The sequence below is a fragment of the Dasypus novemcinctus genome, chromosome 16, assembly GCF_030445035.2.
Source record: "Dasypus novemcinctus isolate mDasNov1 chromosome 16, mDasNov1.1.hap2, whole genome shotgun sequence".
Classification (NCBI taxonomy): domain Eukaryota; kingdom Metazoa; phylum Chordata; class Mammalia; order Cingulata; family Dasypodidae; genus Dasypus; species Dasypus novemcinctus.
In genome coordinates, this window is record NC_080688.1 from 45022816 (window position 1) to 45036332 (window position 13517).

The 13517-nt window shown below is 35.3% G+C and overlaps 1 pseudogene; it reads left to right on the forward strand.

Annotated features, from left to right (window-relative positions):
* Positions 1-3910: 3910 nt before the first annotated feature.
* Positions 3911-4507, forward strand: LOC139436639 (L-lactate dehydrogenase B chain pseudogene; annotated as a pseudogene).
* The last annotated feature ends 9010 nt before the right edge of the window (positions 4508-13517 follow it).

The window sequence follows — 13517 nt, forward strand, 5'->3', positions numbered from 1 at the left end:
TTTAACAGGTACTTTATAGAAGAATATACCATACATACAAGAGAAATGAAAATGTAAGTTCCTACAAGAATTTGTACTCTAATATTCATGGTAACATAGCTGAAAATTAGAAACAACTCAAATATCCTTCAATTGAATAATGGACAAATATAATGGGGTCTGTCCATGCAACAAAATATAATTTAGCAATAAACATACTGTCACATATTGCAATATGGATAAATCTTGAAAACATCATGGTAAGTGAAAGAACAACATACTATATGATTTTTTAAAAAAGATTTATTTACTTATTTATTTCTCTCCCCTTCCCCCCCCCCCCACCCTAGTTGTCTGTTCTCTGTGTCTATTTGCTGTGTCTTCTTTGTCCGCTTCTGTTGTCAGTGGCACGGGAATCTGTGTTTCTTTTTGTTGCGTTATCTTTTGTCAGCTCTCCGTGTGTACAGCACCATTCCTGGGTAGGCTGCACTTTCTTTCACGTTGGGTGGCTCTCCTTATGGGGTGCACTCTTTGCACGTGGGGCTCCCCTATGCAGGGGACACCCCTGCGTGGCACGACACTCCGTGTGCACATCAACACTGTGCATGGGCAAGCTCCACACGGGTCAAGGAGGCCGGGGGTTTGAACCCCAGACCTCCCATGTGCTAGACGTACGCCCTAACCACTAGGCCAAGTCCGCTGCCTACTGTATAATTTTATTTATATGAAATGTCCAAGATGGACAAATCTTTATATGGCAAAAGTAGGTATGTAGTTGCCTAGGGCTGGGGATTATCAGTGATAGGGATATAACAGCTAATGAGTGCAAAGTTTCTTTTGGGTAATAAAAATTATTATGATGACAGGTGCAAACTTCTGTGAACATATGAAAGTCTATTGAATCATACACTTTATATAGGTGAAGTGTATGGTATATAAACTATAGCTCAATAAAGCTTTTTAAAAAAGTATATGGACCATCTGACCTATCTTCCCAACCATAGCACCCCTCAAGCCTGTAAAGCCCAACCTAATAGTACCCCTATACCCCACTTCTCCCTTCACTGCACAACTACTTACCTCCATTGGTTCACTTCCTTCCCTTCTACCCCCTATTTCCTGTAAACCTATCATCCAGTCTCTGGTTCTCTGAGACAGCTTGATTTGCTTAATTCATATCAGAGAGTTCATGCAGTATTTATCCTTCAATGCCTGGCTTGCTTCACTCAACATAAAGTCTTCAAGATTCATCCATGTTATCCCATGTGATAGTATTGTATTCCTTCTTACAGCTGAGTATGTATATACCACATTCTTTTTATCCTTTCATCTATTGATGGGCATTTGTGTTGATTCCAACTTTTTACAATAGTGAATAATGCCCGCTATGAATATTGGTGTGCGTTTTCAGTTCTTCTGGGTATACACCCAATAGTGGAATTTCTGGGTCATATGGCAAATCTAAACTAGTTTTTTGAGGAACCTCCAAACTGTCCTCCACAATGACTGGGTCCTTCTATACTCCCACCAGCAATGGATGAGGGTTATCATTCCTTCACTTCCTTTCCAACACTTGGAGTCCTCTGTTTTTTTTAATAGTCGGCAGTCTAATGGGTATAAGATGGTATCTCATTGTGGTTTTGATTTGCATTTCCCTAATAACTAAGATATTGAGCATCTTTTCATGTGCTTTTTAGCCATTTGTATTTCTTCTTTGAAGAAGCATCTGTTTAAATCTCTTGCCCATTTTAAAAATGGGTTGTTTGCCTGTATTTTCAATATATAGGAGTTATTTATATACTGGATATTAGGCTCCTATCAGATATATGGTTACCAAATATTTTCTCCCATTGGGCAGGCTGTCTTTTCACTTTCTTGATAAACTTCTTTGAGGTGCGAAAGGCTTTAATTTTGAGGAGGTCCCATTTATCTATTTTTTCTTTTGCTGCTCATGCTTTGGGTGTGAAGTTCATGAAGCCATTTCCTATTATAAGGTCCTGTAGATACTTCGCTACATTGTCTTCCAAAGACTTTATTGTCTTGGCTCTTACATTTAGATCTTTGATCCATCTTGAATCGATTTTTGTAAAAAATGTGAGATTGTAATCCTCTGTCATTCTTTTGCATATGGATATCCACTTCTCTAAGCACCATTTGTTGAAGAGGCCCTTGTCTCCCAGTTGAGTGGGCTTTGTGGCCTTGTCAAATATCAGATGGCTGTGACTAGTGTGTCAAGCCCTCAGCGTTTGATTCTAGCAATCTTGTCCTTCAAGCAGTGAAGAATGGTTGTCACTGTAGGCCCTGAGGTAAGGGGCTGAGAAGTATAGAATAGATGGAAAAGGAGATAACTGGGGGGCAATGGATATGTTCTACATGATCCTGCAATGATAGATACAGGCAATGTTAAACTGCACCAAAAATTTATAAAAGTGTATAGTCTAAAATGTAAACCATAATGTAAACCATAATGGACCTGTGGTTGGTAGCTATGTTTCAATATCTGTACATCAGTTGCAGTAAATGTAACATCCACATGTAAAAAGATCATTTCTGGGGAAGGGGGAATATGGGTATATGGGAGACCCCTATATTTTATATGTGACTTTACTGTGATCTAAAAATTTTTTATGCTATGAGCCTGTGTGCTTGAATTTCAACTAGGCCTACAGCAGCAGAGTGCCTAAGAATTATCTCCTGAAAGCCTCCATGTTGCTCAAATGTGGCCACTTTCTAAGCCAACCTCAGCATGTAAATGCATTGCCTTTCCCCCAGTGTGAGACATGACTCCTGGGGATGAGCCTCCCTGACACCAAGAAATTTCTACCAAGCAACAGCTGGTGATGCAACTAGAAAAAGACATTGAATGAAAGGGGGAAATGGTAAAGACAATTGAGTTTATTTGGCTAAGAGTCTTCAGTGTAAGTCGGGAGGTCATCAGAGGGGTTGTGCTTATGCACATCTTAGCAGGATCTCAGAGACAGCCAAAGTAGATACAACCTCAAGTGGTGGTTCTCCTGAATGCTATGGAAACACCCAGGACCTCCCATCATGACAGATGACTATGGAGTTCAATGCCTTGCCTGTGGGCCCTACTTTAGAATTTGTGCTCCTGAATGTGATAGTTTTGGACTCAGATGTGACCTCTCTGTACTTAGCTCTTCTGTCACTTTTACTGAACCTTTGGTTGGCACTGGGGTTAGTGTAGGCTTGGGAGACTTGTATCTCTGGACTGACTGTGTGCCAGCTAGGCCCCGAGTCTCAGCAGAGTTGTAGCTCGTACTCTCTGGTTCATTGGACTTGCCCATATTGGCTAACAGGGAAGTGGGTATGGTCAACCAACACACCAGGGAACCAAAAGGGTCTACAACTGCAAGGAGGAGAAATTCATCCATCAGCTATGTGGGATCTAAGCCTCCTCTCAAGTTAGAGGTAGAGTATGCATCGCCATCCCAGTGTCCTCAGGATGGAGGAATAAAATATAGATAGGGGGACTTACTGGTATTCTACTATAGAATTATTGTGATATTTGCAATGGAAGAAACTTATCATTGATGTGGAGACTGTGGCCACGGGAGTTGCTGAGGACAGAGAGAGGGAAGAAGAGGTTTGATATGGGGGCATTTTCAGGACTTGGATTTTTCCTGAATGACATTGCAGGGACAGATACAGTGTTACAAAATATATTCACCAAATGCAATGAATGTGTAACACTGATGAAAGAATTTGGTGATGTGGGAGGAGTGGGAGGAGATGGGGAGTGGGGGTATGTGGGATCTTCTTTTATTTTTTGATATAACATCTTGTATGATCTATGTATCTTTAAAAAAAACTAAAACAAAGTCTATTATTTAAAAAAAAGTATATGGGCTGACATTGTCTTCATCTTTGGACTTGTAAAGCCCTCTTGAGATCCCTCTCTCTCCTGTGCACAATGGCCACTCTTAAAGAAAACCTGATTGTACAGTTGCAGGTGAAGAGGTAACAGTCTCAAACCATAAGATCACTGTAGTGGGTGTTGGACAATTGTTATGGAATGTACCATAAGCATTCTTGGAAAGTCACTGGTTGATGTACTTGCTTTTGGAAGATAAACTCAAAGGAGAAATGATGGATCTGCAGCATGGATGCTTATTTCCTCAGACAACTAAAATTGTGGCACATAAAGATTACTCTGTGACTGCTAATTCTAAATTTCTGGTGATAACTGCAGAAGTCCATCAGCAAAAGAGGGAGAGTCAGCTCAAATTGTTCAGGAATGCAGATGTCTTCAAATTCATTACTCCTCAGATCATCAAGTACAGTTCCAGTTGCATCGTAATTGTGGTTTCTAATCCCATGGCTATTCTAACATTAAGTGGATTAACCAAACACCACATGATTGGAAGTGGGTGCAATCTGGATTCTGCCATGATTTCATTACCTTGTGGCTGAAAAACTTGACTTTCATACCAGGAGTTGCTTTGGGTGGATTTTGAGAGAACATGGTGACTCAATGGATAAAAAGCAAAACAGAACAAAACAAAATTGATTACTTACTATGTACTTATGGTATTTTCCTTGCCTTCCTAATTTTGTTTTCAATTTTATTTTTATGCACTTTCACATACTTCAGAAAAACTGCAGGAATTGTGGAGTTAATTTTCATACCCTCTTTCCATTTGCTTTATCGTTTACACTTGTACTCTCTCTCATATTTACCTATTGGTTGACTAATCTATATTTTTCACTGAACCCATTAAGTGTAAACTGCAGTCATCCTGCCCTCTTCTCCATAAACATGTTATAATTTTCAAAATCAAGAAATGTAATGTTGATACAATATTATCTAGTTCATAATGTCCTCTGAAGAGTTTTTTTTTTTTTTTTTTCCAGGTCAGGATCCAGTCCATGATCACACACATTACATCTAGTTGTCAGGTCTTTAGTCTCATTTTAATCTGGAAAAGATCCTTAGTTTCCTTTTGTCTTTCAGGATCTTGTCATTTTTGAAGAGTTAGGTTACTTATGTTGTAGAATGTTGAATATACATTTATGCTGTACGATGTGGAATATACAGCAAGACATGCCACTCCTCTCTGTTCTAGGACCTGTGAGTGTTAATAAACTTTTCTGTCATACATCTGGTGTCACTTGCCACACCTCTCTCTCTCTCTCTCTCTCTCTCTCTATATATATATATATCTATATCTATATATATATATATAGCCTTACAATACCATTTCCTAGACTAATGGGTCAGATAAGAAGATTCCAGGGAGAAGCCTTGGTGAGTAAAATACAAAGAAGAATGGAAAAGAATGAAAATGCAGTAATTTGGTATAACTAGAGCAAAAAGACAAGAGAAGGAATATGGGGCAAAAAGTCACAAAAGTATCAGTGCCAATAATGGAAGATTCAATTTAGGATGCCAATATTTGAATGGGATTCTGCTGACAGTAGGTAGCAATGGGAATAGTTAATCAGGAAAGTTACAGAATAAAATATATAAAAATGGAAACAGTTTGGAGAAGATACTAGAGAGTGCAAAAATAAAATATAATTTCTTTAAAAATGAATCTGGTTCTCCATAACCCCATGCTTTGTTTTAATTAATATGTCATGTGATGTTCTAGATTGAACATTGATTCTCATTTTCTCTATACCATACCTCAGTTACCATGAACAACTTAATCTCTATGAAACTTATTTTTCGTTAGTCTATAAAAGGAAACTGTGGAACTTTAAATGAGAGAATACATATAAATTGCTTAGCATAGTTCCTAATTATCTGATGATTTTTATAACTTCAGATTGCATATCAATCTCCTACTCTTTCATTTTTAAGTCTATACATTTCTAAATTATGTTTTTTGTATATGCTGGGTAGAATGATAGGTGCAGTATTCCTACACACTTATTTTATTAACAAAAAGTGAATGTCTTCAAAATGAAACTGTCATAAGAGATAAACTGTCAAAGTCATGGAATCAGTTCTTATTTAGTGTAAAAAATCACTATTCATATGTCTAGCTTGCAGTTGTCTATCTGTAATCACTGCTTCAATAATATGAAAAATATGAAGTATATCTCTGAAAAAAATGTAAAGGGGGACAAAATGAGTGGATGGTTTGAACAGATCTTCAAATGTGTTCAGATAACTTTCATTTTTCAAATTGAATAACTTATTTAATAGATCAATCTAACAAACATCCACAAGTTGGCATCTATTTTTAAACCTCTAAATGTTTTAGCTTATTAAAATGTCTTTATTCTAAATAAGAAAATCAGACCCACTTTGTGTACAATTTTCAATTCAATCCCAAAGAGTTTTTCACTAAAAATACTTGGTGGAAAATTATCCTCCAACAATAATGCTTAAGTTGGTACCATATATAGGCCTTTTTTTTTTTTTTTAAGGAGGCACCAAGGGTTGAACCTCAGACCCCGTACATGGGAAGCAAGCACTCAACCACTGAGCTACCTCTGCTCCCTATAGGCTTTTGTAATATGATGCTTTTGATACCTCCGCCTCAGCAAACAGATAAAGAATTGGCCTTAAAATGGAAGAAAACAGGCAGAAATGAATGACTGAAATTATTTAAGAGTTTCTGTAATCTTGGAAAGGAAAAAAAAAACCTTTTTCAAACAGATGCATACTCCTGTGTACAAGTGTGCAATCTGTTTTCTTTTTTCCTTTATGCAAATATCCTCTAAAGAAGCAAATTCTTCAGGCATTAATAAGACTGCTTTTAACTGTTGTATATAATTATGTTTTACTTTTTTCTTCTTTTTTCTTTTCTTTTTTGCACATGGTTTTGAAGATTCATTTTACCTCTTCTGTTTGTATTAAGAAAACGAATATTTATGATAAGTAAAATTGTGAGAGACTCCCGGACTTCTGACATGCCTTATGGGAGAATGTTTCCTGCTCTCTACTGGTCTCTCTACATCTTTCCTGGTTCTTCCTAATTTATAAAGAATGTTCATCTAATGTTATCCTAATTCAGTCCATTTAAGAGATATTAATTCAAGAGAGTTATTTGTGGTGAGTATCTCTGTTTGATAAAAGTCATCTCTCTTATTTTTGACTTTATCCTTTCACAATCGTAGAATAAGATTTTCCAGCATTTTGGATAAGGTGGGTTATCTTCTAATTTCCTGTCCACTGTGTTTTCTTTCACAGGGCAGCTAGGTCCCAAGAAAAGCAGCTCAGATCAGTTAAGCACTAGATCTTGTTCTTATTTGCTGCCTGATTTTTCCCTTTAGTCTGGCTCTCATGAGTGTGCTTCCTGTTTGGGTTTCCTCCTACTGTAGTGCTTAGAGATTAGCTAGAATTGGGGAAGGAGACATAATAATCATATTCATGTCAAACTGCTAATATTTTCAAACTTAACCTATGAATTAGCACTCTAATTCTAAGGTCCCTACACTGTAATAGGTGAGGCTGGAGTTGGGATTGTTAGCTGTAGGTGCAGTTGTAAGGAAGGAATCTTTTAGGGCCAGAGTGACTTTGGCCAGCCTCAGAAAATTAGCTTCGTGTCACTTTGCACGCATTTCAGGGAGTCACTAACTTAGAGAGGAAACGGAAAGGCTTACCTGAATATACTGGCTTTTTTTTCAAGCATGGCTTAGCCTACAAAGACTTGATTAACCTTAAACAGAACTCTAGTGAGTGATATGATGGCTTCCAAATTGATTTCAATATTGGTTAATGGTACTAGTTGGATACAACAAATTCTATCCCTCTACATCTTTTATTGAAAGGTTTTTATGCTTGTTATTTTGTTCTGTATCTTATATTCCAGAAAGAGCTAGGGAAACAACATGTCTCTACAAATTATGTTATATAAATAGGCACTATCTGAAAAGAGAGTGTGAGAGAGCAAGAGCCAGAGCAGCAAAGAGAGAGAACTACAGAGCAAATGTGAGAAAGAGAAAAACAATCTTAATAATATAGGATACCTAGTGTTTGAGCCATTAAAAAGCTGAGGAAATGCAAGACTTGTCAGAAGAACATACTTCAGAAACTTGGGAAGTGTTCACAAAATGATCAGAGAACTCTACAGCTTGGGTTTCGTCAAGTTTTGAAAGAAGCGCATGAAAATACAATGAAACCCTTTAGGGAGTTTTCACTGAATAATTTAAATTCAGAGATATAGATTTTGAATTTCTAACATGGATTAAACTGAACCTGGAAAAACATAAAACCAAGTTGTTGTTTTTAGTTTTTCTTTCCTGTTAGCCTACATTTACCTTCTTATCACTACAACAGAAAATTTTTGCTATGCTTCATATTAAACATCTGCACTATCAGACCTCTTATTTGCTTAGGAAATGCTCCCGTTAGTACAACAACACTGACTCCTAAATTACATGATGTGGTGGAGTACATAATGTTGCAATAGGCTAACTTTTAGGGGCTTTGGGAAGTTGGTCTCATCAGAGATCGGGACTGGGTTTATTTAATTTTGAGTTGTTAAGGTGGTCATGAAAGAAGATGATAGATCAGGCTGCATCTAAAAAATAAAGAACCCAGGCCACTAAGATATCTGATTGGGATTCTCCCTGGAAAAGAATAAGCAAGGTTTTAAAATAAAGGGGATAAAATAGACATGAATTCATTAGGACAATAGTATTTCCATAATTAAGGGGATTTAATAAGACTAAGAATTCTTGGAGCAGTCTTAATAATGGGATGCATTCATATTGTTCAGATTTGGGATATTTTTCATTGCATTACACTATCATCCAGACACATTTTGCAAAAGTTGATAAGGATGTTTAACTAATGGAATAGAACATAATTTAAGAAATAGAATTGGATTGAATTTTTGGCCTTGAGATAATTAAATTAATGTCCTGCTCAGAGAGCTCTGGGCAACATCTAAACATTCATTTTTCCCTGGTCCTTGGTATCTATAAAGAAACAATGGCATGTACAAAATAAGGACCCATAAATGGTTATAAGTAGTTCTTTTTGATACTTTACTGGTGTTTTCCACAGAAAGGTATCCATGGCTGACCATAGACTTAAATCTTAAATTAATAGTTTAAAATTGGGGTAACTGGGAGTGAGGAAAGGAAAAGACTTTCAGTTCTTTCTCCACACATCAACATTGTTTTTGCTCTGCTTCTTTGCCCCAAGAGGAGAATAATGTCATATTGTCACAGTGATTCATGGTTGAGGTTATTTCTTATGACATGGACATGCTCTTGTGCATGGTCTCCTTGTCAACTTTTAAAGCATAGACAGTATTTAATTAAAAGCTTTTTTTCTTAGTGAAGATTCTAATTTTCCTACAATTAATATTAAATTAATAGAATGGTTGGAGGCCTGGCTTAATCTTTGCGGTTAGTCCATGTGTTTTTTCTTAGAAATTTGTAGTTCTGCCTTTGGTGTGGAGAAAATTTATCACAATCAAGCAAATAACAAAGAAATGTGTTGTTTTCCATTTCCATTATATATCTCTATGTGCAGAGATCTGTACCTATTTCTCCTGGGTGCTTACATGGAGAAAAAGCCTAATGATCAAAATCTCATCCTTGCTCCTAAAATGAATTTGCAATAATCCGTCTCTATCATCCATCAACTAACATCTTTCCAACTTTATATCCTTTCAACACCAATATCAGCAAAAACAAATCTGGGATTGTTTATGACCAATTAATTGCCATAAGATGGGGTAGAATTTTTAGAATGAAACGATCATGGTGGAATTTAGAATCAATGTGTCTGTTACAGTGTGTAAAACCTTGTAAATATGAGATTATTTTTGCATCAGTTACTTTTTATCAGCATATTCTTTTGCAGTAATCTTTTGAAAGATTAGTATGCCACTTGTCAAGTAACTAATAATCACAACACTTAAATTAATATTTCCATCTGTCCAAAATATGTTTAGGAAATAGGCTTATGATGAGAGAGATATTGTGTTTAGTGGCATAAAAGAGAGAAAATACAAAATAGTGGCTTGAAACATTTACCCGTTTGCTTATTTCTCACCCAAAAGGATTCCGGAGGTAGGCAGTATTTTAGTTTGTTAAAGGCTGACAAGGCAATATACCAGAAATTGGCTTGCTTTTCAAAGGGCATTTATTACTTAAAAGCTTACATTTCTGAGGCTTCAAAAACTGTACACATCAAGGCATCATCAGATAACCTTCTCTCTCAGGCTACCAGCAATCATGGACTCCTTTCACATGGCAGGGCACAAGGGCACTATCTATTGTCTCTCCCTCTCCCATTCTCCTTGTTTTTGGCTCTTGGCTTCCAACAGCTTTCTTTCTGCTTCTATGACTTTCTCTTTGTTCCTCAAGTTTTCTCTCTCCTGGGTTCCCCTGATTTCCCCTTCTTCCTCACATGGCTTTCTCTTTCAGCTTCTGGGGGGTTCTTTCTGCCTTTGCAACTCCTTTTCTCTGTGTTAATCTTCTTTTGTAAAAGACTCCAGTAGGATTGAGACCCACCCTGGCTCACACCCTACTGAAAATCTAATCAAAGGTTCTTAACTGGTATGATCTAATCAAAAGGTCCTACCTACAAAAGACTCACACCCACAGGGATGGATTAGCTCTAAGGACATGACTTTTTCTGGGGTCCACAAAAGCCTCAAACTACCATAAGCAGTACAAAGTCCTTTAGGCATTTCTACCCCTCCCTAGGAACCTGAGCTTCATTGCATGTCAACTCTAGCACCTCTAGGAGCTAGCTAGCATTCACATTGTCTCAAAAGATTTCAGCCATCACATCCATACACCAATTAGTAGAATTGATGAAAGAAGAAGAAGAGGCTACCTCCTTTTAAGTAGACTCCTGGAAGTTCCATAAAACTCTTGTTTTTACAACTCAGTTCCAGAACTTAGACTTCTGGCATTATGAAAGCAACAAGAGAAGTTTGGAAATATAATCTTTTAACTAGACATGAATGGGTTCTCTAGCCATAGAAGAAGTGCAGAACAGATTTTGGAATGCAACAAACAGTGTCTGCTTTGCTATCTGAGAGATTAATATTCTCAAATAAATATTAAGAAGATACTGTGAAGTATATATTTGAAAATGATTACAAAATGTAGATCACCCTCTATAAGTAACCATGTGTTGGTGGTTGAACAAGAAAGGGATAAAAACTTATGAATCCAAACGAACAATTAAAAATATAGGCAGCAAATCTGAAAGCTACTTGATCTGTTGTACATATTTTAAAGCAATTTCTATTCTTTAAATGTGCTCAAACCAAGCATTTTGAGTCTACAAGTCATTTTAGATAACCTTATAATTCTGTATTTAGAAAATTACTCATTAAAAACAGTTCACTTTCATCTTCATAATGCCTATAAATTTAGAATCTGCTATCTTTAGATTTTTCTATAATAACAACTGACAAATTGTTCCAAATTTTTGATATCTAAGAATATTTTCATTAATGTGCAATGTTAGTTCCAGAACATTAGACATTATCCTTTACTAAAGTAAGTATATATTATCCACCAATATCTAATTAGATGTATAATAAAGAGATATAACAGATAAAAAGACATCTAAACTATACAAATATCTCAGACAAAATTAATCATACTTTTAAACCCAGATACAGCAGAGCATGCTATCTAATTCTGTTTTATATAATCATTTTCAAGGTGGTTAAATTTAGTATATAATATGGAAGTTTAGATGTATACACAATTCATAAGAGGTTCTTGCAATTGCCCCAAAACCTCTGATAGATTTGGCCACTAGAGGTTACTCTGGAAAGTATTGTTCTAAACTTGTATCACGGAATGTTATAAACAGCACTTCAGACGTGAAATAGGAGTGAATAAGAGTTTCCTTGTTATCTCCTCACTGTCTTAACACTTGTCAGATTGTTGAGCTGAGTGACAGCCTCTTGTCTATTTTGGATGAATTAGGAGGCATATCTTAAACCAACTGTGAAAGTTTAAAAAAATATTTTCCTTGGGAAAACCATCATTAGACATCTAAAGCATAAAAACAAATAAAATAAAAATGTTACAGACACATATGTCATATATTTTAATATTCATCAATTGATATTTAATTACCTCAGTATGTGTACAATACTCATAAATCAATATTAACAAGGAAAACAATATTAGAAAAGTGCACAAATGGCATTAGTAATCAAGAAATGCAAATGAAAATAATGTCACACATTTTTATGAAAGGTAAAAGGAAAAGCCAACTGATGTTGCAGTTGAAGGCAAACTACTTCTCTCATATACAGTTGTTGGAAAATAATTATCATACAATAATTCTAAACAGCAACCAGGCAATGTATATCCAAAGCCATGAAAAATTACATATGTTTTACATACCATTGCACCATACTTTTCTATTTCAACTATTTTTATCCTCAAGAATTATGTATATATAGATGTAATATGGCTTTGGGAAAACAATTACAGTTTGCATATAATACAGACCATAGAAAACAACACAAATAATCAACAACATGGATTTAGGGAAATTTTACTTATAATACAATTGAATCTCTAACAAAGATGTAGCAGATATGTAGTCACATGAGAAGACATTGCTGAAAGACTCATTCTTATAAAAAACTTATGTTTTATGTTAGTGAATTCTAGAAGGATATAGACCAAAATGATATTAGTATTTATTTTGGGATATTAAGAGTATAGGTTATAAATTCTTATTTTGGTCTATCTGTATTTTCTAAATAATTATTAACAAATAAATATTACTTTCTCAATAAGTTCAAGAAAAAAATAAATTGAATAAGGATAGTATTTGAGAATATGAAGTAGAGTAGAAACAGTAGAGGAAAAAGCAAAATGACTAATTATATTCCACAAGTTTCTTTTAGAGGTTTTTGTTGTTTATTTACTTTGTTTTTTCATTTAAGAATTGAGGACATTGGATTATTTAATAATAACTAATATCCTTATAAACAATAAATTTTTATAAATAGTTTTTTTCATTAAAAGTTTATATTTTAATCTGGAGGAGTAGTTCATTGTTTTCTTAAAATAGCAAAATAAATGCATTTTGTTCTTTACTTCAATGATTAATTACAGATTACTTAGCATTAGAAAATTTCTAGCTTCAGAAGCCCCAGCTTCAAAGTGAAGTTTAGATTTTATCTATCCAATTTAAAGGGAAATAGTAATTTGACAATGACTAAATTAATCAAAAGAGTTACAGAAGGCTTAACTATCAATACCCTATGTTTTCAAATTTTGCTTACAAGTCCATTGCTTTGAACTCAGAATACTTTCTTATCTTTTAAGGAATTTTAAATTGTCATTAACCTCCCAAACTGATATAGAAATTCCATTAGCCATACTAATTGTATTTAATATTTCTAAAAGGAAATCAAACTAACCATTCAGGAAAAGTTCCAAATGTTCATGGAGCCACCCAGAGTTAAGGGTCTGTATTTCAATTCAAGAATGCAAGAGCAATCATTTTGGGGAAATGAATCACATTAAACAATTCTCTCATTTTCTTTGGCTCTTTGAGGACTCCTCCTATTTTGTTATGATACTAGCATAAATATTTACAATAGATTAGACTGATATAT